The sequence below is a fragment of the Pelobates fuscus genome, chromosome 1 (assembly GCF_036172605.1).
Source record: "Pelobates fuscus isolate aPelFus1 chromosome 1, aPelFus1.pri, whole genome shotgun sequence".
Classification (NCBI taxonomy): Eukaryota; Metazoa; Chordata; class Amphibia; order Anura; family Pelobatidae; genus Pelobates; species Pelobates fuscus.
Genome location: NC_086317.1, coordinates 161293169 through 161318556, shown reverse-complemented (window position 1 = coordinate 161318556; position 25388 = coordinate 161293169). Strand labels below are relative to the sequence as shown.

At 43.6% G+C, this 25388-nt stretch overlaps 1 protein-coding gene across 2 annotated transcripts in view; it reads left to right on the top strand.

The window, feature by feature from the left end:
• The window catches only part of TMCC2 (transmembrane and coiled-coil domain family 2), a 112545-nt gene that overhangs the window by 18347 nt on the left and 68810 nt on the right, over window positions 1–25388 (top strand). The window lies entirely within an intron of this gene.

The following is a 25388-nucleotide window of genomic DNA, read 5'->3' as shown; positions in this document are numbered from 1 at the left end:
ATAATTGTGAACTTTTGTACAGAGCCCACACTGCATGCAGCCTTTCAGTTTGGCAGCCAGGCCCTGCCCCCCTCCATCCAAAATTTGGTGATTTTCATCAGATGAGAACATTGGCTGTCAAACGGAGACATTGAATGCAATCCTACGTGCAGGGCCGGTGTAAGGATTGAGAAGGGAGCATCTCTTTTTTTTTATTATTATATTTATTTTGTTAATTTTTTCTTTAAGTTTTGTGTCTTACACCCCTTTAGTGTATCTCTTACAAGCATCTCTTATCCCACTCCTCTCTTTGTATGTCTCCTACATCCCCCCAACCCCTTTGCGTGTCTCTTTTACCCCCAGGCCCTCTGTGTGTCTTTCCCCTCCCACCCCCAGGTCCCTCTTTGTAACTCCCTTTCACCCCTTCCTCAGCCTCTCTGTGTTTTACACTCCCCCGTCCCTTAATGATCTCTTTCACTCCACCCTGTCCCTTAGAGGTCTCCCATCCTGTCCATGAGAACTATCCCCTTCAGTCCTGTCCCTTAGTTTTCTCCCATTCCCTCCTGTCCCTTAAAGCTCTCCTGTCCCTTAGTGCTCTCCTCTCCTGTCCCTTGGTGCTCACCCATCACTTAGTGATCTCCTCTCCACCCCCCCCCCCCCGCCCCTTAGTGCTCTCCTCTGCCCCCCTGTCCCTTAGTGCTCTCCCCTGGATCACTTACTGAACTCTTGTCCTCAGGGCCAGATTAAGAGCCCAGTGGGCCTGGTGCTGATAATTATGATGGGCCTAATTACAAAATCTTATTGACCAAAAACACTAAAACAGTCCTACCTCGAGGTCTCAGGACCGCCATGCTGACGGCCCATCCTTACTAGTGCAGCACAGGCAACCCCAATATATCAGGGTGACAACTTCTCTATAACAATGTTATTAGCCCTAGCAAGCATGTTATTCTATGATCTAACTGCACTAGCCTGTTTGCATATCTAACATTATATATCTGCAATACTTGTGTAGACAATAGCCTAATTTCTGTAGCGATCAAGCCAGCTCACAGCATAAACCTATTCTTAAAGTTGATACTCTACTGTTACCACTACCTAAACCTACCTATACTATAAAATTGTGCATGTTACTCGTATGTCCCTCATGTAAAGCGACAAAAATGTTTGAGGACTGCTTTTGGGGCACCTCAGGCCTGCCTGTACAACTTATATGCACTACAAAAATAAAGAATTAAAAAAAAATAAAAAATAAAAAACAGTCCTACCTCCTAAGCGTCATGTATCTGATGGAGATGATGCTGTAGGGAAACTCATAGGATGCAACTATGAGAAAACACATACCCTTTGCTAATCTCATGCTTTCATCTTTCAAGTAAACCCATACCCCCTAACAGCAGTGTCCAGTAAAGCAGGTTTAATGCAAGTCTATGTATGCGGTAAAAGGGTGGGCTACTGACACAAATCACATAACCAGAATGGCCGAAAGGAGAACATACACTAAAAGGGGGAATGTCTGTGTCCCTATGTCTCCCAGTCCATTAGTGTTTGTGTCCTCATGTCTCCCAGTGTCCCCATGTCCCTAGGGGACATTGAGAGACATTGGGACACTGGGAGACATGGGAACACTGGGAGACCTGGGAAATCTGAGACTCTTGGGGACACTGGGTGACAGACACGAGGGGACATGGGGAAACATGGGGCACTGAGACACTGTGATATATAGGGGACACTGGAGATTTGATAAAAACCTGGGTACAGGTCAAAATGTTGCGGTGTCCAATAAACCTGCTTAAAGCTATCACAGTGAGTGCCTGAGATTTTTTTCTTTTATACTAGGGGACACTGAGACACTACGGGCACAAAGACACTACGGGCACAAAGACACTACGGGCACAGAGACACTACGGGCACAGAGACACTATGGGCACTGAGAGACATAGGGCACTGAGACACTGATACATAGGGGACACTGATACATAGGGGACACTGGAGACTTGATAAAGACCTGGGTACAGGTCGAAACGTTGCGGTGTCCAATAAACCTGCCGTAATCTATCACAGTGAGTGCCTGAGATTTTTTCTTTTATACTAGGGAACACTGAGACACTAGGAGACATGGGGACACAGAGACATTGGGAGACTAGGGGACTTTGGGAGTCTAGGGAACACTGAGACACTAGGGACACTGGCACACTACAGACACTGAGAGACACCAGGGACACATGGGGATACTGAGATACTAGGGACACTGGCTGGGAGACATGGGGACACTGCCATGTCTCCTATGTCTCAAAGTCGCCCAGTGTCCCCATGTCTCCCTGTGTCTCCATGCCTCTCAGTGTCCCCATGTCGCCCAGTGTCCCCTAGTGTTTGTATCCCCATGTCTCCCAGTGTCCCTTAGAGTCTGTGTCCTCATGTCTCCCAGTGTCCTGATGTCACTAGGACACTAGGGGACACTAAGAGACATGGGGACACTGGGAGACATGGGGCCACTGAGACACTAGGGACAGTGGCTGGGAGACATGGGGACACAGACTAGGGGCCACTGGGAGACATGGGGCTACTGTGTCCCTAGTGTCTCAGGGTCATGGGCGTCCGAATGGGGGGGTAAAGGGGGGTACTTGGCCCCCCTCCCCCCCGGATTTTTCAGCTTGTGCTGCTATTTTTCGTTTTAGTGTGAGAATACAGTGCAATACCAGTGCTGGCCAGTAGGTGGCGCTGTGAATGGAGAAAGGCAGGAAGCTACAGCTTATCCCTGCCTCTCTCTCATGACTGAAACCGCAGGGGAGCAGCACAGAGGCAGCCTACAGAGCAGGTAAGTGAGGGATTGGGGGTGGGGGAGACCGCATAGAGGAAGGTAAAGTAGAAGGAGCAGAAAGGTTCTGCAAGGGGAAGGAGGGGTCAGCAAGGAATAGAAAGGGGCAGCAAGAAGCAGGAAGGGGTCGAAAGGTTTTCAAGGAGCAGGAGGGTAAAGTAGAAGGAGCAGCAAGGAGCAGGAGGGGTCAGCAAGGAGCAGGAGGGGTCAGCAAGGAGTAGAAAGGGTCTGCAAGAGGCAGGAGGGGTCAGCAAGGAATAGGAAGGGGCAGCAGGAAGGAGTAGGGATGGTCTGCAAGGAGCAGGAGGGGTCACCAAGGAGTAGGAAGGGTCTGCAAGGAGTAGGAAGAGGCAGCAAGGAGCAGGAAGGGGCAGCAAGGAGTAGGAAGGGGCAGCAAGGAGTAGGAAGAGGCAGCAAGGAGTAGGAAGAGGGAGCAGGAAGGGTCTGCAAGGAGCAGGAAGGGACTGCAAGGAGCAGGAAGGGGCAGCATGGAGTAGGAAGGGGCAGCATGGAGTAGGAAGAGGCAGCAAGGAGCAGGAGGGGTCAGCAAGGAGCAGGAGGGGTCAGCAAGGCGTAGAAAGGGTCTGCAAGGGGCAGGAGGGGTCAGCAAGGAGTAGTAAGGGTCTGCTAGGAGTAGGAAGGGGCAGCAAGGAGAAAGAAGGGGCAGAAAGGAGTAGGAAGGGTCTGCAAAAAGCAGGAAGGGTCTGCAAAAAGCAGGAAGGGTCTGCAAGGAGCAGGAAGGGGCAGCAAGGAGCAGGAAGGGGCAGGAAGAATCAGAAGGAACAGAAAGGATCAGCAAGGGGCTGCAAGAAGCTGGAAGGGGCAGAAAGAAGCAGGAAGAGCTATCAAGGAGCAGAAAGGGATCAGAAAGAGAAAGGAGCAGAAGGGTGCAAAATAAGCAGAAAGTAGGGGGCGGAGCTTGACAGCCGAGACACACGGTCGCAATACTCTGGAGCTCCGAGGCCCAAACGGGAAAAACCCCCAAAAAACCCATCCAACCGGCAACTGAAACACGGCAGAAGCCCCCGGCCCACACTCTGACAACATGGGTCGCAAAACCAACAAAAAAAACCCGGGGAAAACCAACCCGGGACTTACCATAGGAGACATGTGGCGGCAGGCCCGAGGCGCGAACGAAGCAAACATGGCGGCACTCCACGGAGGCTGCTCGGACTTTTCCGATGACCTCTCTGGTGAGGAATACTTACCGGCACACACAGCAGGCCGGCCCTCGCCTCCGACTAACGCCACACCGGATTCCGCTCAGTGGCTATCCTCAAGCAAATCCTAGCTGACCACCATGACGGCATCCATAAGGACATAACTGCATTAAGGGGAGACCTGCAGGGGGTAACAACCCGCTTAAACACGATGGAGAACCGTACCGAAACAAACACTAGGGATATAGGGGAACTCAAACATACCATGCAGGAGCTCCAACTACAGCAACGCTCCCACGAACACCGCATGGCTGAGAATGAAGACGCCAGACGGCGTAACAATGTGAAAATCAGGGGGCTCCCAGAAGAAACCGCAGATACAGACTTACCACAGGTCGTCAAGCGCCTGCTTACGACGATACTACCACCCGCACAAGCAGATCACATTCACCCAGATTACCTCTTCAGGGTCCCCAAGTCATTAAAGGCACCCGCTGGGACCACCAGGGACGCCATAGTTGCTTTCCGGAATGGCACAGACAAAACGGCGGTACTGGATGCCCTGCGGGGCAGGACGCCCCTACAATTTGAAGGCAGGGCACTGAGTTTCTACGCCGATCTTTCCAATGGCACCCTGGCATGGAGACGGTCCCTCCAGCCACTCACCACCCTCCTCCGCCAAAAGGGACTCAGTTACCGCTGGCGACCATCCCACACCCTAACAGTCCACCAGGGTCCTAACTCGTTTCAGGTACGGGACTTGCGTGACGCTGCACCACTCCTACACTCACTAGGCCTAACTTTGGACTCCCTCAACCCAAAAGGCCAGAAGAGCCCAGTATCCCCGCAACACAGATGGGACCCTACCAAAACCATCCCGTTCATCCCACAAGGCCACACACCCGACCCATACGCTACTATTACCACTTGACCAGTGACCGACAGCCACATGGGATACCTGTCGAGAAGACTGGAGTACTTTAGTACCGGTTAAAAGGCAGTCATTGACACATTCAGCAGCGCCCTACTCCCCTAGGACGCACCACAGCTGCGACCATCAGCAGCTCCCACTATATCTATTACCCTTCTTTGCATTTGCTACTTGGGACTTTTCCTTTACTCCTCGTTATCACACCGCTGTTCTCCTGGTGAGCAACCTTCCCGAAGCTGGACTTACTCTGGCCTAATAGGGACGAACGGAGCGAGAATGCCACCGGCTCCCACCTACATGGAACAGCACCCAAGATCCGCAAAGTCAGCAATCATTACCACCCCACATAACGGTTCATAGACCTTCTCGACAGCTGGCAATCCGGAAGTACCGTAGAATATAACACGTTCTAAAAGCCACCGCCACGATAGACAGAACTGTACACCCGGTGGGTTACCTCAAAGGGCGCGTGGTCATGGGCTCCTGCCTCTACAATTTGCACCTGATGGGAGACTATCACCGCGGACAACAACCGACAGTCCAGATACTCACCTCGCAGCATGTTTATTGAACTGTGACCAATATGACTTCTCTCACGTTGTTTAGCCCTGCATGTTGGTAGTTACACATAACATGTTTCGCCTGTGTCTAGATATTTACTCTGTTAATTGTTATTATCTCTCTTGCTTTAGACAACTATGTTCGTACGCGCTTTCGACAGAAAATGGCACTGCGCAATCTTATTGCCGTTACCTACCAGACCTTTCCATAACAGGTTTACACCTAAGCCATAGGACAGCCAAACAGGGAAAAGCCTCATAGTCGTAACACGCCTAGCTACCCTAGCAAGCCATGTTAACGACTTGTACTAGCCTGAACCATTCTACAGTAAGCACAGAATGCCTAACTATGTTTAAATCGGCCTGTTGTTAATTTAATTTAATTTAGTATATTTTCTACCCTTTGAAACGCCTATCACTACGGACATGTTAGGTCACTTTTACTAGGCAGCAGCTAAGCCACCTCAGGTTAAGACTGCACTCCATTTACTCCCCAGCTTACCCTTACCGACCTGTTTGCCCGACGCATGACCCCTAACTACTTATCGACACCGGCACTTAGCCTTCAAGTCCATAGACCTGCACGAATGCATTGTATATCGCGTTATTTAGCACCACCCGCCCCTAGCACCATGAGGGCTATCCCCGGTCACCGTAAAATTAAGCACCCAGCGGCAACCCAGAATCAGTCCCCACCTAACTAGCTCATCCTGCTACTTACCTACTCTAATTAATTGACAGTCTTCAAGCCTGCCGCTCTTAAACTTGAACCTCCAACCCTGTTCCTCAGGTAGATATGTATACATACTGCAGCAGTCTCCTGCAATGTAAACCTAACCAACTCACATACTGAACTGTCGGGCAGCTACTCTCTTCTAATGTTAAATGTTAAATGTTTTCTTGCATCTATTAATACTTAAAAATGTGCACACACTCATGCCATTGTTAGACTTGTATAACTGTATATACACGCTGTTGTGGCGTTTGTCAGTGACTTGTACCTACCTGCACAACAAAAATAAAGAATATAAAAAAAAAAAAAAAAATAAGCAGAAAGTAGCAGAAAGGTAAAGGAGCAGAAGGAGCCTCAGAAGACAAAGAAGACTGTGTCAAATGAAGGAGAAGAAAATGAGATTGGAGCACTTCATTCTGGACACCACATCATAAGGCGTTGGTACCTGGGCCTGGCAGGGAAACTTTGGACCTTCTCATCTCCCCAGTTAAAAACAAACAATATCAGTGTTAATGTGTTCACTTTTATTTACTGAGTGTCAGGAAGCACAGAGGGCCGCTGGGTAGGGGTGCCGCTGATTGGCTAGATGGGTCAGCTAGCACTCTAAGCCAATCAGTAGCTCCCCATTCATAAAAACGTAAAACATTTTTATGAATTGGGAACTAGCGATTGGCTTAGAGTGTCAGCTGACCACTCTAGCCAATCAGCGGCACCCATGCGCAACGTCAATCTGCACTTCCTGACACTCTGTTTCAGAAGTCGAATACCACTGAGCGACCTGGAGATCTGGAGCTAAAGGAAGCGTTTGGGGGTAAACCATTTGAGAGTGGTTTCACCCCTTCAAAGAAAGAGCACCCAGGGGCCTCCTTGCATCAAAGCATTTTCATTTAGATAAAGTTGTTATGGTGACCAGAATGTTCCTGTAATTTGATGAAAGGAACACTATAGTGTCAGGAATACAAACATATATTCCTGACACCATAGTTGTGAAAACGCTATTCATTCTTGCTTTATGTGAAAATGACTATGCTCCTTCCCTTTCATGACACTGTCAAAAAGGGGCCAAGCATGGATGTCATTACAATTATGCCCCCCCGGAAAAATTCCTGTGGATGTCCATTCTCAGGGTCCCCATGTTCCCCAGTGTCCCAATGTCTCAGCGTCCCCATGTCTCGGAGCTGCTGTCTGGACTCTCTGTGTAGAGCTGCTCCCCCTGCGGATCAGTGAGTAGAGAGAGGCAGGGAGGGAGATGCCGTAACTTCTTATCACTGCCTCTCTCCACACAAACCCCTACTGGCCGGTGCTGGTATTGCAGAATAATCTATGTTTATACTGAGACAGACATTTGTATTGCCGGTATTACTGCAATACCGGCACCGGCTGGGCAGCTTCAAATACCTGAGAAATACTTCTGAGAAATACCTGGCAACCCTAAGAAATACATGAGAAATACCTGGCAACCCTAAGAGTAGTGTGTAAAAAAAAAAAAAATGTAAAAAAAATTTTTTTTTTTTTTTTTTTTAAACCAATGGGCCTATTCCATGGGCCTGGGCCTGGAGCTGCAGCTCCATCAGCCCCTATGTTAATCCGGCCCTGCTTGTCCTAATTGATCTCCCCTCCTGTCCCATAGTGATCTCCCCTGTCCCTTAGTGCTCTACCCTGCCCCCGTCCCTTAGTGCTCTCCCCTGCCTCCCTATCCCTTAGTGATCTCACCTATCCTCCTATCCCTTAGTGCTCTACCCTGCTCCCCTAGTGCTCTCCGCTGCCCCCTGTCCCTTAGTGCTTACCCCTGTCCCTTAGTAATCTCCCCTGCCCCCCTGGACCTAGGTGCTTTCCCTCCCCCTGTCCCTTAGAGATCCTCTCCCCTGTGCTCTCATGTAATTCTATGGAGACATTTCAATAAAGTATGCGAAGTATCTCTGATTGCAACATGACACTTTGTGACAAGCATGTGCCCCTCTCCCTTTCAGACCACAACCTTCTGTCTAAGATTCCACTCTGTATGTTTGATTGGCAGGAGACCGCACAATGTGTTAAACCCATGCACACAGTAAATTTGTGATCAAATTACCATTTTAATCAGCGAATGTTATAAAATAAATGTTTCATGGCTACACTGTGTAAAATTAAGACTGCAGACTGACTTCTAAATTTGATAGCTCAGAGTCCTGAAGTCTGCAATATTTTTTATTATAAGCTCTCCTGATTAAAGTGCAGCTTAAATACTAGGCTGTGTTTACATATAATTAAAATGCAGTTATACATTTTCCTTGCAAAATTGCTTGTAGATATCCAGATTTTGTCTTGTTCTGCATGGAAGACATATATTTTTGTATCCTTCACATACAGTTGTAAACAAATGCTTTGCTGGTCAACGAGATGCGTGTGTATCTAATAATGCATAAATCCCAGAATTCTATGCTTGTGACAACACTTTGTGGAAGTTTACTAATTATGTTGTATGATGCACAAAGGTTCAGTCACAGCCTAATGTCCATTGTTTAGATTGGCTTGCTTTTAAAGCATTGCTATATAAAAGAGAAGAGTATCATCATTATAGTATTATTTAAGTGAGACTATGGTCACCAAAACAACTTTAGCTTAATGAAGCAGTTTTTGTGTATAGATCATGCCCCTGCAGTCTCACTGCTTAATTCTCTGTCATTTATGAGTTAAATCACTTTGCTTATACAGCCCTAGGTACACCTTCCTGCATCCTAAACGCTTACTGTAAAGCGTCATCTAATGTTTACACTTCCTTTATTGCAAATTCTGTATAATTTAGAATTTCTTATCTGCTCAGTCAATAGCTTGTCAAACCCTGTAGGAGCCTGCCGTTTGTAATTAAAGTTCAATTTACAAAGCAGGAGATAAAAACGTTTAAAGACAGTTATGTCTGATTGAGAAAGCAACCATTTTTTTTTCATTCAGGCTGTGTCAGTCAGGCAGGGCAGGTGTGGCTAGGGCTGCATAAACAGAAACAAAAGTGGCTTAACTCCTAAATCGCAGTAAATTGAGCTGTGAAACTTCAGAGGCATGATCTATACACAAAACTGCTTCATTAAGCTAAAGCTGTTTTGGTGAGTATAGTGTCCCTTTAATAATGATGAGATGCTAAATGTTTCCACAGGGTCTAGAGCTAGAATTGGTTTGTTAGGGTTAATGATGTTTGTGGATTTTTAAATTTTTTTATTTAGTGATAGGCTTCTGCCTTCTGTTCTGGACTGGAACTCCCATCCTCTTAGCCAGTCCCGAAACTCTTGAAAACTCGAGCTCCCAAATAAAAACACCCCAATTACGTTTTATTGAAACTATGCTACTGTGTTCTGTGCAGCGATGTACCTAATGCTGTATTGACACTTATGAGGCATCATGGGAACAGCTGGTGGGCTATCGTTTGGCCAGCCCTGAATCAATTCTACTGGCGTTTATTACTGTTCCTGTATTTGTTTGTGCATTTCCTATCCTCTCATTTCCAACCATACAAATCCATTTTTTTTTCTGTTGTGGTTTGTGTGCCTTGTTACTTCTCTGTATTGTGTTCTGCTTTTTCTGTTTTTGCATTGCTATTACACTCCCACTTACTTATTTTCTTTCAAAGCTGAAGCTGAACACTCTCCTTTAACACATACATAACAAATTAAAGTTAAAGGAGCACTATATGGTCAGGAACACAAACATGTTTTCCTGACCCTATAGGGTTAAAACCACCAACTAGCCACCCTGGTCCCCTCATGCCTCCCTATATATAGTAAAATATTACTTGTATTCAAGCCTGAAGCTGCTGGCTTTGTTCCTGTTTCCTTTAGACCTGCCCACTGCCTGCTGACATCATCAGAAGTGGTAGCCTGATCCAATCACAATGCTTCCCCATAGGATTGGCTGAGACTGACAAAGAGGCAGATCAGGGGCAGAGCCAGCACAATTTAAACACAGCCCTGGCCAATCAGCATCTCCTCATAGAGATGAATTGAACCAGTGAATCTCTATGAGGAAAGTTCCGTGTCTGCAGGCAGAGGGAGGAGACACTGAATGTTTGGATGCATTTTAGGCAGCCATGACCCAGGAAGGATCTCTAACAGACATCCAGTGAAGTTATATCTAGGCTGTAATGTAAACACTGCATTTCTCTGAAAAGACAGTGTTTACAGCAGTCATGTCCAAAGTCCGGGCCAATTGCGGCCCACGTACCGGTTTAATACAGCCCCAGAGGTAATTTGTCTAATCTATCTGTTGTGGCCCCCAGTGAATCCCCGAGCGCTGCTCAGGATCCCTAGATCTTTGAACGCCGCGGTCCTGAGCGGCACGCGGGGATTCACTGGGGGCCAAGAGTTTGCGAGAACACAGTGCAGTCACTGCTCGTCCTCAGTCTGCTTTCTCGCGATCTCTTGGACGTCGCGGGATCTCTTAGACGTCAACGTCACAGTATTTGGTTCCTTGTCCGTGGAGGCAGAGAATGAAGGGGCAGAAGAAAAGAGGCAAGGGGCAGAGAATGGGGGTCAGAATAAAAGAGGGATGGGGCAGAGAATAAAGGGGCAGAATAAAAGAGGAAAGGGGCAGAGAATGAAGGGGCAGAATAAAAGTGTGAAGGGACAGAATAAAAGAGGGAAGGGGCAGAGAATGAAGGGGTAGAATAAAAGAGGTAAGGGGCAGAGAATGAAGGGGGAAGATAATAAAGGGACAGAATAAAAGAGGGAAGGGCAGAAAATGAAGGGGTAGAATAAAAGAGGGAAAGGGCAGAGAATTAAGGGGCAGAATAAAAGAGAGAAGGGACAGAATGAAGAGAGACAGAATAAAGAGATGAAATGAAAATTATGCTGTTTGCAATAAATTTTGCATTAAATAGTTAATTTGCATTTAATTTTAATGGTTCAAAGAATGTCAGGCAAAATGGTTGACCCTCATGCATGTTCACTTCATCAAATCTGGCCCTCTTTGAAAAAAGTTTGGTAATGATTCTACTCACCAGAACAAATGCAATAAGCTGTAGTTGTTCTGGTAACTATAGTGTCCCTTTAAGCTTTCAATACGTTGGATGGGTTTTCTTAGAGATATATGGGAAAGAGATAGAGAATACTCTCAGAGTGAATACTGAAGTATGGTCACGTTTTATCTAAGCATTTTATTTAGCACAGTAATACATAATTGTTTCTTGTCTGTCTCTTCAGAGCTGTTTTCTGGAAAAGTGTAGACAAGGCATTGTATGCATATATAGTGGTATTTCCATTGATTTGTGTCTTGAATTGGAAAATATTTGGTCCTTAAATCAGCTTCTGTTGAAGCAAACTCCACGTCTGTTGGAGTTTGTGAAACCGTTTTTCATTCCCTTGTATTGGCACAGTGCAAAAACCATTTATATAAATAGTGATCGCATGGGTACATGTAATATACTACATAATTATCTAATTGAAGTGCTGTGGGTGCAATGGTCCTTTAGTATTAACCCTGCAATGTAAAACTCGGACAGGTGACGTGGAAGCTCATGGGAAAGCACTGACTTGAATTCTTTCCTATGGAAAGCATTTGGATGATGTCAAATGGGGAGGGGGATTAAAACAAACTACATATATTGCACTATAGCATTAGGAATACATGTAGTGTTCCTTTAATGCTAGCACAGACATCCCTTTGTTTTCAATGCCTTTACAAGTAATAATTTATGAAAATATGTAAAAAAAAATATGTAAAAAAAAATGGCAAGAAATACAAAAAAAAACAAGTTACACAACCTTGAAGTTCCTGCTTTCCAGATACGCAAGGTTTGCAACTTCCTGCAGTGTGCTCTGCATAAATCAGGAAATAGCTCACACCTATTAGCCAATTTTAGCTTTTCTATTGTTTTCAGTGGCATTGAGGAGCATACGCTATAGGCATACTTTACAGGCCTTCTATGATGTGGTTCAAGACGTGGCGCCAGTTCCATTGATCAAAGATACAGGTTAATTGTAAAAAATGTTTGTGTATGACTCTTGGTCCTAGATTAGGGGCTTCCTGTGCCTGCAATGATGCTGAACCCAATGACAAAATTAAATGGTTTCATGTGCCTGACCTATGTCTGCAAATAGATTTTGCATCTATCTATAATGCAATCCCAACATGCAGTTATAAACTGGACATTTCAAGTATATATATATATATATATATATATATATATATATATATATATATAGGTATATATCTTCACAAGCAGGTTGAGCCACATATGAATTTTCCACAGGTAACCCTATATGTCAAGGGGCACTGGGAATTCATCCTATGAGTTATTGGACCCAGAAGGGGTCATTGAATGTGAAGAAGAGGTGGGCTACTCTTGTGAGCAATAGCTTTAAGAATATTTGAGCCCTTTATTTGTCTCTTAAATCACCATCACTAATATTTGTAGTGTAGCAGTGTGGGACTGTGATAAGGTCTGACAGAGATCCACAAGCAGTGTTTATTAAATGGCTAGAGAGGTGGGTATATAGCATTGAATTATCTCCAACTCCACTGTCAGTGCGAGCAGACAAAATATCCCTCGCCTTTTCCGTAACACCATGTTACATTTAGTACCAATGCAGGGAGGTGAGGCTCTGTGCATCCCTCTCCCACTTGTCTCCTATGGAGTATCACCCACCCCCTGTTCTCTCATAGTTCACAACTGCACAGGTGCAGACTGTTTACCTATATCTACATTTATGCTCTAAACCTTTCGTATATGGCCAAGGAGGTAGCAGCATGTATGGAGAGGGACATGCCACACACGATCTTGGAACAGGCAGAAGGAATTTAAAAGCTTCCTGCTCTGAAGTCTTCAATTAAAGGAGTGGAATTTGCCGACAGCAATTGTTTCCAAATCTATGCAGGTATACCTAGCTTGCCGTAGGAAGACATTAACAGAGACCCTCCTTGCACCTATTCAAGTAGTAGGTGATGTGATGCTTGGGGTTTCCCTTTAAATATTTGGGGTTGAGTGATTTTACTTTAACAAGTACAGGGCTGGCTATCTGAGACACTACCCATGACTTGTGTGTTTGAGTCTGAAGATCAACAGTAAAATACAGCATCCATTTTTTTTTTACACCTACCCATACATATATAATTACACTCATCTAACCCTCTACCATCTGGTATTTTTTCACATTTGTATTATTGATAGTATGTTTTGTTCTCACTTTTATTTTCACACTTGCTTCTCTTACTCCCTTAAATGTTCCTTCTTCATCTCCGCTGTGTTCACTCTCAAGTGATAAAATTGCAGTGTACTGAGATCATGTTTATTAACATGAATAGGAGAAGTAGGCAGTTGCTATTTTAAAGTAGTGTTTGTCATAATAAATCACCCCTAAAAGTGACAGTATGGGGCATATTTACTCATATCCTGTATCAAAAACATATGTAATGCTAGTGTGTATACTAGTCTTAATACCTAAGAATATACTCTGTTTTCCTTCATCTGCGTTAGTAAAGATGTATCTTTTTTTAAAAACATATTTTTATTAAAGACAGGCGTATAACTCATGTACAAAAGAACAGCAGTGATACAATAGTAAGTAGGAATACTATACACAGTATACATCTTAACTGTATTTCAGCAGGTGACAACTGGAAGTAAGAATTACATTGACATGTTTTCTAGTATTCTTTTATCAGCATGCGAGGGAGAATATGTAGAATTGTTATTACAATATCGAAAATTACTGTAACCATAAAAGCAATAACTGTTTGACTTAACAGTGCGATGCTTACATTTGTTAGACTACAGAGACTGCATAGATCACCTCCTCGAGCCTGTTGGAAATTAAAATCTAATATGCCAATGAAGTCAAGTAGTTTTTATTTTTTTTTATTTTAGTTAGGTCAGGATATGAAGGAGGGGGATTGTTAGATAAAGAAAGAAGATTGAAGAAAAAAGATGTTCAATGAGGACATGCTACATATAGGTGATTATCATTTTTTGAGGGGTTATTGAATTTTATTTTAGATGCATAGCTTTCCACTATTAAATGATAGCCTGTGTCATAAATGACGTTCAGTGTCGCCATGCACATACTAGAACGAGGTTGGGTTTCAAAAACAGCAAGATGTTGTAAAGGTAAGTTTTCTGATGTTTTTTTTTTTTATGTTGTCCTGAAAGTGAATCATGTCTGGTTAAACCCCTTTAGCAGCTTACCTTATTCCAGCGCCGGGCTCCCTCGGCGCCGGTGACCTCTCCTCCCCCGCCGACGTCAGCTCCCCCATCCAAAGTCAGCGGAGCCGAATGCGCGCGCATTCAAAGTGTCCAATGGACGCTCTGCGCGATGGTGGTGAAATGTGCCTCCAGCATCGCAGATGCGCCTCTACTGGCTGTCCGGAAGACAGCCACTAGAGGCTGGATTAACCCCAAATGTAAACATAGCAGTTTCTCTGAAGGGTTAAAACCTGAAGGAACCATTGAGCTGAAGTGGTCTGGGTGACTATAGTGTCCCTTTAAAATAACTTTCAAGGTGCCACAACAAAAGTACAAGATTATTCGTGTTTTTGCAATGAGGAGACGTTTGGTTAGGAGCTGGGGCACCAGGGTTTCATCAGGTATAATGAAATCAGTGTTTTGCAACCGCATACTTATATAGACCTGAACAGCATTGACTGTGCTTAACATTTAAGTGCCTGCCATGTTAAAACACATCGATATCTGTAGAAATGCAGCAATAATATATGAGGTGGGCCTTAAAGGTCAAGGAAAGTATTGAGAGGAAACTAATCCGGAACAAACAGGAAGGCAACAAGAAGATGGTAAGCATATCAACCAGGCATCAAGGACACTAAGCCACTCATATCTGTATGGATGGAGCTCCTACTTCCACAGTTATAAATAATTTTGTGTAAAATCCATTGTCCGTTTTGCTGTGCTTGACACACTAGTTGTAAGGGGTTTGCTTATGTGTACAGCAACAGGCTAAGTTTGACATTAAACGCTGCAAACAAGAGTTTGCAGCTTCTGCAAGCTGTTTTTTGTTTTTTTTACATTTAAATAGTTATTTTGCCTAAATTAGATACAGATAAAATATGAAATCAAATAAGACCAAATCAAATCAACGAGAATCGGCAAGGTATGAAGTGGCATCAAGTGTATATATAGCTACATCTTACTGATAAAAAAATCTTCTCAATCCCCATAGCTGGCTTCGATCACTATTACCACTTAAAAAGAAAATAAAGACGACTATGTATTATGACCAAAAGCATCAAAGTAAGAAATTGGATAAGGACCAGCGCTTATTTACCACTTATCTAATTTGTCAATATATATCAAAATTTAAAAACCAGCTGCTATGCATTCATGCGATACCTTCTAAAATCACAAACGAAATTGTACAGTAAAAAGAATGAAGCGCTTATGTATTATGGAGTTTATATAATTATTCACCTTTGGTAAATTGAGGGATGCTCCCTTGAATGCCAGAAAAAATGTGTTGATATCTATAAAAGATAATCGGACATAGTATAGACTGTATATAATTTTACAGAGATTAATATAATAATATTTAAACTCACAAACAGAGAGCTATAGACCCAGCTCTGGTGTGTATCACTTCTGGGTCCGTTTAGGCGACCCACCCCTATTATCAGAACGAAATTTCTTGTCCTGCAGGGGGGAGTGAAAGCACAAACGATTGCGCAGTATTGCTAATGCTGTTCTTAATATATAAAGCAGATTCCCAAGTGAGTACTTACAATATATGGAGTCAGTATTAATGACTCAATTCCACAGCGTTGTGCAGGTTTGGGACTGCACTCCCATCTGTTGAAATGAATTCTGGAACCAGGATAAATTGATTAAAATAAAAACTAGGTTTATTGTAATAAAGTATAAAATAAAAAAGGCAACAATGTCCTTTTAAAATTGAACAATGTCCTCTAAAACCGGGTTTTATTGCTTTATATATTAAGAATAGCATTAGCAATACTGCGCAATCGTTTGTGCTTTCACTCCCCCCTGCAGGACAAGAAATTTCGTTCTGATATTAGGGGTGGGTCGCCTAAACTGACCCAGAAGTGATACACACCAGAGCTGGGTCTATAGCTCTCTGTTTGTGAGTTTAAATATTATTATATTAATCTCTGTAAAATGATATACAGTCTATACTATGTCCGATTATCTTTTATAGATATCAACACATTTTTTCTGGCATTCAAGGGAACATCCCTCAATTTCCCAAAGGTGAATAATTATATAAACTCCATAATACATAAGCGCTTCATTCTTTTTACTGTACAAAAGCATCAAAGTGCCACCCAGTACCAGCCACTCTGCCCGACCAACCGTAGCAGTCAGTGTGTGAGGACTTGGTAAAAATTAATAAAGCATTATACAGCTATTGAAATATGCAACAAGCAAGAAAGGACCAGTAGGAGAGGTGTAAGCTGTTTCTAGATATACCCCCTATGAAAACATTCATGTATGTTTTTCATTTGGGGTAAGCATTGATTTAAATGTATTTTATTTTTATTTGGTCAATGAAGTGACCCTTTAAGCACTAAATGTTCTGTAACAGCAAATCAGGGAATTCTGAGCACGTCGACCAATCATCCACAGCATTAGGGCTGTGACACCTTGCATGCCCACTCTAATGAAAAGCTCTCATACCATTTCAGCAAGTCTTCTGAACCCGGAGCCTGGCAACATTTGGCACTCCAGATCTCTCATAATTATCTTACAGCAAAATATATGCTGGCAAAGCATCATAGGAGATGTATTCCACTGTATTCCACAATGTCTGGAGTGCCAAACGTTGCCTACCCTTGACCTAGATTATTATCCAGCTATCCGGCTTCACGAGGCCAATGAAGAGCAATTCTGCTCATATAACAGCACTTCAAAAGGTATCTCTACCTGGTGTACGTCCACCTACCTCTCATCCTGTTTACATTATCAGGGTTATTCAATAGAATGAGAATTCAAAGAGAATTTTAAATTTAAGGTCAAAGTAGCTGAATTGGAAAAATTCTCTCAGCTCTTTCAATTCAGCTTCTCTGGTCTTAAATGGAAACTATAGTGCTAGTAATATCCTCCCACCCCTCCACCTGTGGCGCTAAAATGGTTAAAAACCCTTTTGTCCCTTACCTGATTCCTGGGGCAATGGCACTGGGCCAGGCTCTGCCTCTGCTCCTCTTCCGCCAATGTGAGCGGGCAAGGGGGTGAATGTGCCACGATCGCTTTAAGGCTACCCCCCATAGGGAAGCAATGAAATCAATGCTTTCCTATGGGATTTTAGCTGACGCTGGATGTCTTCATGCAGAGCGTGAGGACGTCCGACTTCAGTTAGGCGACCAAAAGGAAGACAGCTACTAGAGGTAATTATTGCAGTTTATCAATAATTATAATTGCAGGGCGAAACTGACAGGGAACTGCACACAGACCACTTCAATGAGCTGAAGTAGCCTGGGTGCCTATAGTGTCCCTCTAATTTCGAAATTTGCTTTAAATTCTCACTTTAGCAAATAACTCTTTTAGAAACTTACAAACAGCAAGGTATTTGTTTTTATTTAACCCCTTAAGGACCAAACCTCTGGAATAAAAGGGAATCATGACATGTCACACATGTCATGTGTCCTTAAGGGGTTAAACGAAAAAACGAAATTGTTAAATAGTTCGTAATAAGTATTATACATAACCTGCATGTGTTTTGATTTTATATGTTGAAATGCAAAACAATTATATTCAAAGCTGTCACTAATACTTTAGTGCGTTTCTAATCTCTAACCCTAATCTAGTATTGCAGTCATTAACACCAAGAATGCATGCATCTGCTATCTACTAAGCTGTAACAAGCATTTGACATGGTTTTTGGAAAACGTATTCAAACTGGTATTTAACAGAGTATTTGATACACAACACCAATGAGAAAAACCTCTTAGAGCAAGTAGGCAAAATTCCCATTAAGATGTATTGAATAGATGGACTAAACTTCATACGCAAAACTAAAACAATTACACCGTAAATCCTACACCTGTTCTAGGCAGGCATGGATTATTTTGAGTCCATTAAATAACTTAAAAGTGAAAAAAAAAATTATACGTATGTCTTAATGGATCCTGCAAATATTTATTATAAATCATCCCTTAAACACCAATTAAAATCAAGTAAAAACCAAATATGGGGATTAACCCCTTAGTGACCAGACCGTTTTTCAATTTTCTTACCGTTAAGGGCCAGGGCTGTTTTTAAATTTCTGCGGTGATTGTGTTTAGCTGTAATTTTCCACTTACTGTACCCACACATATTATATACAGTTTTCTCCGCCATTAAATGGTCTTTCTAAAGATACCATTATTTTCATCATATCATATGATTTACTATAAAATTTACTATAAAAATAATTCTTAAATAGGATTTAAAATTTTTTAGAAACACACCTTTTCTAACCCCAACTTTGACCCCCAAAATCGCATCTACAACCGCCAAAAAAAACACCCATGATAAATAGTTTCTAAATTTTGTCCTGAGTTTAGAAATACCCAATGTTAAAGGACCACTCTAGGCACCCAGACCACTTCAGCTTAATGAAGTGGTCTGGGTGCCAGGTCCTTCTAGGGTTAACCCATTTTTTCATAAACATAGCAGTTTCAGAGAAACTGCTATGTTTATGAATGGGTTAAGCCTTCCCCCTATGTCCTCTAGTGGCTGTCTCATTGACAGCCGCTAGAGGCGCTTGCGTGCTTCTCACTGTGATTTTCACAGTGAGAGCACGCCAGCGTCCATAGGAAAGCATTATGAATGCTTTCCTATGTGACCGGCTGAATGCGCGCGCAGCTCTTGCCGCGCGTGCGCATTCAGCCGACGGGGAGGAGAAGAGGCGGATAGGAGGAGGAGAGCAGGAGGAGAGCTCTCCGCCCAGCGCTGGAAAAAGGTAAGATTTAACCCCTTTCCAGAGCCGGGCGGGAGGGGGTCCCTGAGGGTGGGGGCACCCTCAGGGCACTCTAGTGCCAGGAAAACGAGTATGTTTTCCTGGCACTAGAGTGGTCCTTTAACATGTTCTCAGCTTTTTTTTTTTGCAAGTTATAGGGCTATACGTACAAGTTGGACATTGCTGTATTTTTTTTTTTAATTCTTTATTTTTCTTGTGCGATGAGTGGTAACAAACATACTTAGCCAAGATAGCATTTGCAGGCAATATACATATCATTTCAAGTCTTTGTAGTAAGTACAGCACATTTTTTAAGTAGCAGGAAGTCAACAGGTTAATTTAAACATCAGTATAGAAAATATGCATTATGTTTTTCAGGCTTAAGTACTCGAGTCAGATTGTAGATTAGGCAAAATCAGTGCATAAACTGTGCTATGAACATTCCAATCAATGCATTTACTCAACTTTAGCTATGTAAGCAGGCTAGTGCATTAAGGGGTTATGCATAACGTTAGGTACATACACAGAGTATTGGCAGGAGCTTTTCCCTCTGAGTGCAGCCCAGACCATGAGAAAGTCCCTTTGGCAATTTATGCAGTGGCAGTTCATGGTTATCCAACCCCCGATCTGCAGAGTTTGTGGCATGTTAGGAGTAAGTCCATCGTGCATGGGAGGAAGAGGTATGAGTGCTCTCTCCTTGTGGGGTACCATTGTGAGATCTTCAGCTGGACATAGTCGGATTTCTGGGTCGTGGTGTAGGTCGGCAGGATTAGCAGCAGTGCCTGTTGATGGACCGGGTGGCAGGTCCCGACTGCTCGTTGCCGCGGGAGCTGGGAATCCCCGTCTGTGGCTTGGTAAGTTGGTAGCTTCTCTGTAGTGAGGGGCCCCATTGCTTTTCCGCCGGCTGGACAGCCTCGGGGTATCGATTTTGCTGCGTACTGTTGGTCCTTGATTGCGCCGCCATTTTAGGGCTACATTCTTCTTCCCGCCATATTGGTCGTGGGGAGCCCCCCAGGCCTGGGCGCTGCAGGTCGCGGAGACAATCTCCTGGGACCGGGATAACCCCCCCGGTCCAGAGGGGGGGGGGGATACGGGGCCCTTACCGCGTGGCGTCGGAGTTCCAAAGGGAAACCGCAGGGCAGGATAGCGAGGTGGCGGCCGTCCACCTCACTCACCGCTCGGGTAGGCCTCGGATGTGGCTGTGCTGATGTGCCTTCTTAGGGGTCTAAACGCTCGGGATCCGAGTGGCCTCAGCTCCAACACCTCTTTGCCCGCAGGACCGATGTTGCTTAACTGCAGTTGAGTAGTTTTATTAGCTTTTTACGGGTATAATTGCTGTGAGTCTGCAGGAGCTCGACATGAGTGCGACCTCTCAGCATGGCGGTCGGCCCCGCCCCCCCGACATTGCTGTATTTTTAAAATGTATCAGTAATGACATTGTAACAGTTATCTGTCAGAAATCTCGGAATCACACCCCACATGTACTTATTTTTTTTAAAGTAGACAACCGAGGCTATTCAATATGGGGTATGTCCAGTCATTTTTAGTAGCCACTTAGTCACAAACACTGGCCAAAGTTAGCATTTATATTTGTTTGTGTGTTAAAAATGCAAAAAACAATTATGAATGCTAACTTTGGCCAGTGTTTGTGACTAAGTGGCTACGGGGCGGGGCCAAGCCAGCAAGCAGAGCGGACGCACAAAGCTGAGCTCCCGACACACAGACCCGATTTACCATGATTACTCGCCAAAATCGAAACAATTTCCCAACCGGGTTCCGATACCTGAATCAAGGAGGACCTGGTGACAAGCCCGACACCTTACACGAGTATCCAGGAAATCGGGAACCCAAGATGGCAAGCCGTGGCTTAAAGGCAGCGGGGGACGGGAGAGACGGCCGCTTTCCCGGCCACCGCACTGGAGACCCACGAGCACCCTGCTCCCCCCCCCGGACCGGTGGGGGTTATCCCGGTCCAGCCATGAGAGGGCACACACGAACGGAAAACCAACTGGAAAAAACATGCGAGCAGCGAGACGAGGCGCGGACCTGCAAAATGGCCGCCGCCACGTGTACTCAAGCCAATGCACTGCCTAGTCTCGAAGACAGGCTGGAAGCTATACTGACTGCCTTCTGGAAGAAACTGGCGCAGACCCAAACAGCCAAAAAGGCCCCTCGCCAGCCAGTCATCCCTCCGGTGCATCCACTAGCCCCGACAGGCACTGAGGAGCCGCTGGACGGAACAAAGCGAGGGAGGAGAGCGAGAACTACCCCCCAACTTCTGAGCCGCAGAACACGCATCGAAGGCCGCCCACCTGGTTCCCGACGCAGGCGGAGAGCCCACGCACATGGCCCTCTGTGGTCCGTGCCTAAAGGACACTACAGGGGGGTCCACGCACGGCACACAACCAGCAGGGCTAAGTTGGTCACTCAGCACCCCACCCACCGTCAAGCTAACGAAGCTGCTACAAGTGCCCTGACGGGCTTCGACTCGGGGCCTCGGGGAAACAACCAAACATCAACTCACAGATCAGCAGGGGTAGAGACGAGGTCGGCGCACCGACGAAATCATACGCCCACCACACAAGGTACCCACAAGCTGGAGAGTTGCTACGGAGCCCACTTGACCCCCTTGCCTGACAGCGGTGCCGGAATCTCACTAAGCCAGGACTGTGGAATCGGCTGAGGTCTTGCCCATAGACTCTGAGCCCAATATTTGCTCAACTGACTCACGAGGCTGTCCTGTAGTGCCTCACATTCGCATACCCTCTCACTGACATTTCTAAACCTTATAATCTACTAATAAGTTTAACATTTTGAAATCCATAGGAGTACTCTAACTAAACGCTTAATCCTTCCTCTCACGTGTACCCTATTTCCAAATGTTTTAGCCTGTATAACTTAGTAACAATGCACGTGTTTATAGTTAATCTATAATCTATAACCCTACTGCAGCACACACAACCGCACTAATAATAACCAATGCTTGATTGTCTATAAGTGACTACATACCATCTCTCCAGTTAAAATGTTTAAATGTTTCATTGTTAGGCATCCACATGGTATTTTCTTAATACTTAAAAGCATTATTGTTATCATTTTTTTTATTTTTTTTTATTTTATTATGCCTAAGTGACTACTCCTAGTACGGACCTGGGCATTACCTAGCCTACCTACCTGCCCGCATATGTGTAGCCATTAGCAGTAAGAGGCAGGGAAATCCCAGTGGAATCTATAAAGCAGAGGCTAGCTACTAGAAATCAGCTGGTTTACATTTTAGCGACTACACCAAAGTTTACTTTGCATTACTTATTGTTTTGTTTTATTCATACTTTTACTCGACATAACTTTATTGCAAGACTCGGGGTCTAGGATGTGACGCAGGCAAGAATTAGGGCAAATATTGTCAGACACCTGAGCTTGTACATGCCTGTAATTATTTTATTTTTTTAATGTCAGTTTGCATATCCGCTCCTGTCTACTTTTCTACGCTGCATGTTGCGTGTTCACTGACATAGCTATTACTTCGCCTGAAACCAAGCTTGTATGTTAAAGATAAAAAATTGTGCAGTTGTCACTTATGTTTGCTATACCAGAACCGCCGGCACCTGCTGTTGTGGCAGTACCGGCAAGTTTGTAATTTCTATGCACACCAAAATAAAGAATTAAAAAAAAAAAAAAAGACTAAGTGGCTACAACAAAAACAGAGAATATGAGAACTCTAAGAATAGGCAAAATCTTAGAGAAACTCAGGATCTTGCCCTTTGGTTAGTACCCACTCAGGTTTGAAAATAATTATTTGTCCTTTGTTGATACTGGATTCTCTCCTCTCTTCCTGTTTCTGGCTAAGTGTGATGCACGCATTTGGGAAAAACCAAAACAAATCATATGTCTGCATGATTTCTGTATGTAGATTGTCATCCTTGAATTACCTCTGTGAGGCAATTTCAGACAGCTGGTGAAGACCCATTTACAAGGACACCGTAAGCACTATAACCTTTTTTTGTTCTCATTGAATTTGTTATAGAGCATGGATTCCTCTGGCTCAGCCCCTCCATTCATCATTAAACTATTTTTGCACAGTATGACACTAAATAAGGGTCCTTGAACCCACACAACTTAACCGCTACTGTAGGTGTGGCTAAGGCAGTGATTACACGTTTCATTCTAGCTGTATCAATTCATACCTGCCATAGGCACTGTGATAGGCTGAAAGCTGTCAGCTGAATTTCTTGGCCAACCACAGCTACCCATTGCTGCTCTAGCCAATGATTCCTCATTAGCCCTAGTAGCCCATAGGGGGTGGGAGACTCTCTTTAACATTAGAAACAGTTTATTGCTGAATAGAAGGATAAGATGAAGCAATTACAGTGCCTACGGTTTCCATTTAAACTGATGATAGTTTTGCGATGTTCTCTCAAGACTTGTTTCTGATTATAACCTCTGTTTCTGATTATCTTTACCTTGTTAAACCATATTTTAGCAACTAGCTGGTTATTGTTAGTTAGCTGTGTCTTGATTTTTACTTAATCTGAGATTTTCATTGAAAAGCCCAGCCATCTTTACCTTGTGCGTACCTTGTGCAAAATGGCTGTTCTTCTCTAGGGGACTATGTCTATTTAAAAGATTCGACTATTATAGGCACAATTTTCTCTTCTTCGTGTCCCAAAGGCATATATCTCAGGTCAGGTAAAATTTTCTATCGAAGGACTATGAACTGCCTAAAGCCATTGACTGTGAAGTCTGTGCATTTTTCAAAACTATTTAAATTAGTCGTTTTGGAACTACAACGTTTTATTTAAAGGAACACTATAGTCACCTAAATTACTTTAGCTAAATAAAGCAGTTTTAGTGTATAGGTCATTCCCCTGCAATTTCACTGCTCAATTCACTGTCATTTAGGAGTTAAATCACTTTGTTTCTGTTTATGCAGCCCTAGCCACACCTCCCCTGGCTATGATGACAGAGCCTGCATGAAAAAAAAAACTGGTTTCACTTTCAAACAGATGTAATTTACCTTAAATAATTGTATCTCAATCTCTAAATTGAACTTTAATCTCATACAGGAGGCTCTTGCAGGGTCTAGCAAGCTATTAACATAGCAGGGGATAAGAAAATCTTAATTAAACAGAACTTGCAATAAAGAAAGCCTAAATAGGGCTCTCTTTACAGGAAGTGTTTATGAAAGGCTGTGCAAGTCACATGCAGGGAGGTGTGACTAGGGTTCATAAACAAAGGGATTTAACTCCTAAATGGCAGAGGATTGAGCAGTGAGGCTGAAGGGGCATGTTCTATACACCAAAACTCCTTCATTAAGCTAAAGTTGTTCAGGTGACTATAGTGACCCTTTAATATTAGACGTGTGCATGGTGAAAATTTTGGTTTTACTGAATAATTTTTTCCAAACATAGGAATTTTTCAGGACACCCCGAAATTTCGTCTGGATAGTGGGCACAAAAATGGGCCAATTAGTATGCTAAAGAAAAAAAGATCAGATTAAATAAGAAAATATAACCAAATAGAGGGAAATGCAGGAGGAGCAAATAAATAAGTGTATATTTATATATTATATTTTAATTATTTAATGTATAAATATACTGTCCTCATGTTTTTCACTCTATTGCTTACTTCTCATTTCATATGTGAATAAAATTTATATTTATTGACTGTACCATATCCATCATTTGTTTTCCTCATCAATCATGTCTTTTTTATAGAGGAATTTAGAATATTGACAACCCCATCCCCAACAAAAACACGTTTAGTATTGCATGGTTTAGATTAGTTTGTAATTCAGGTAACTTTTGGCTCAGAATTCTGGGATTCAACCTATAAGTCCAACTTTGTCCGAATTGCAATTCAGTCTGAAACAAATCTCCAAATCTGTATAGTATGTTTATGCATTGAAAAGTTTTACATTTAATTACAAAATTTTGCCACCTTTTTTTCATTATTTCTTTATTACAAGCCGTCTCCTTCAGGTTTTCCTCATCTCCTCCCTCCCAGCATTATTACAGGTCTGCCTTCTACTGAGCAACTTGTCTAGGAACCTGATAGCTGGTTTGGAAGGCTGTAAATTTTTCATGGAGGTGATGTGACATCCCCTCGTTGGCTCCAGCACTAAACACTCAAAGTGCAGGATTTCAATACTGGCAGGCACCAGGGATTATGGAGACTAAAGGGTTAAATCTCCAATGGGGTACTGTAACAACACGCAGCATTTTTATATTTTTTGCAATTAAAAGGTAGAAAGCTAAGTGTTGCTAAACATTCTCACAAAAACTTTAAACTTTGGGTTTTCAGAGAGACTTTATTCATGGGGCTTTTAGATCTGATACTGTTCA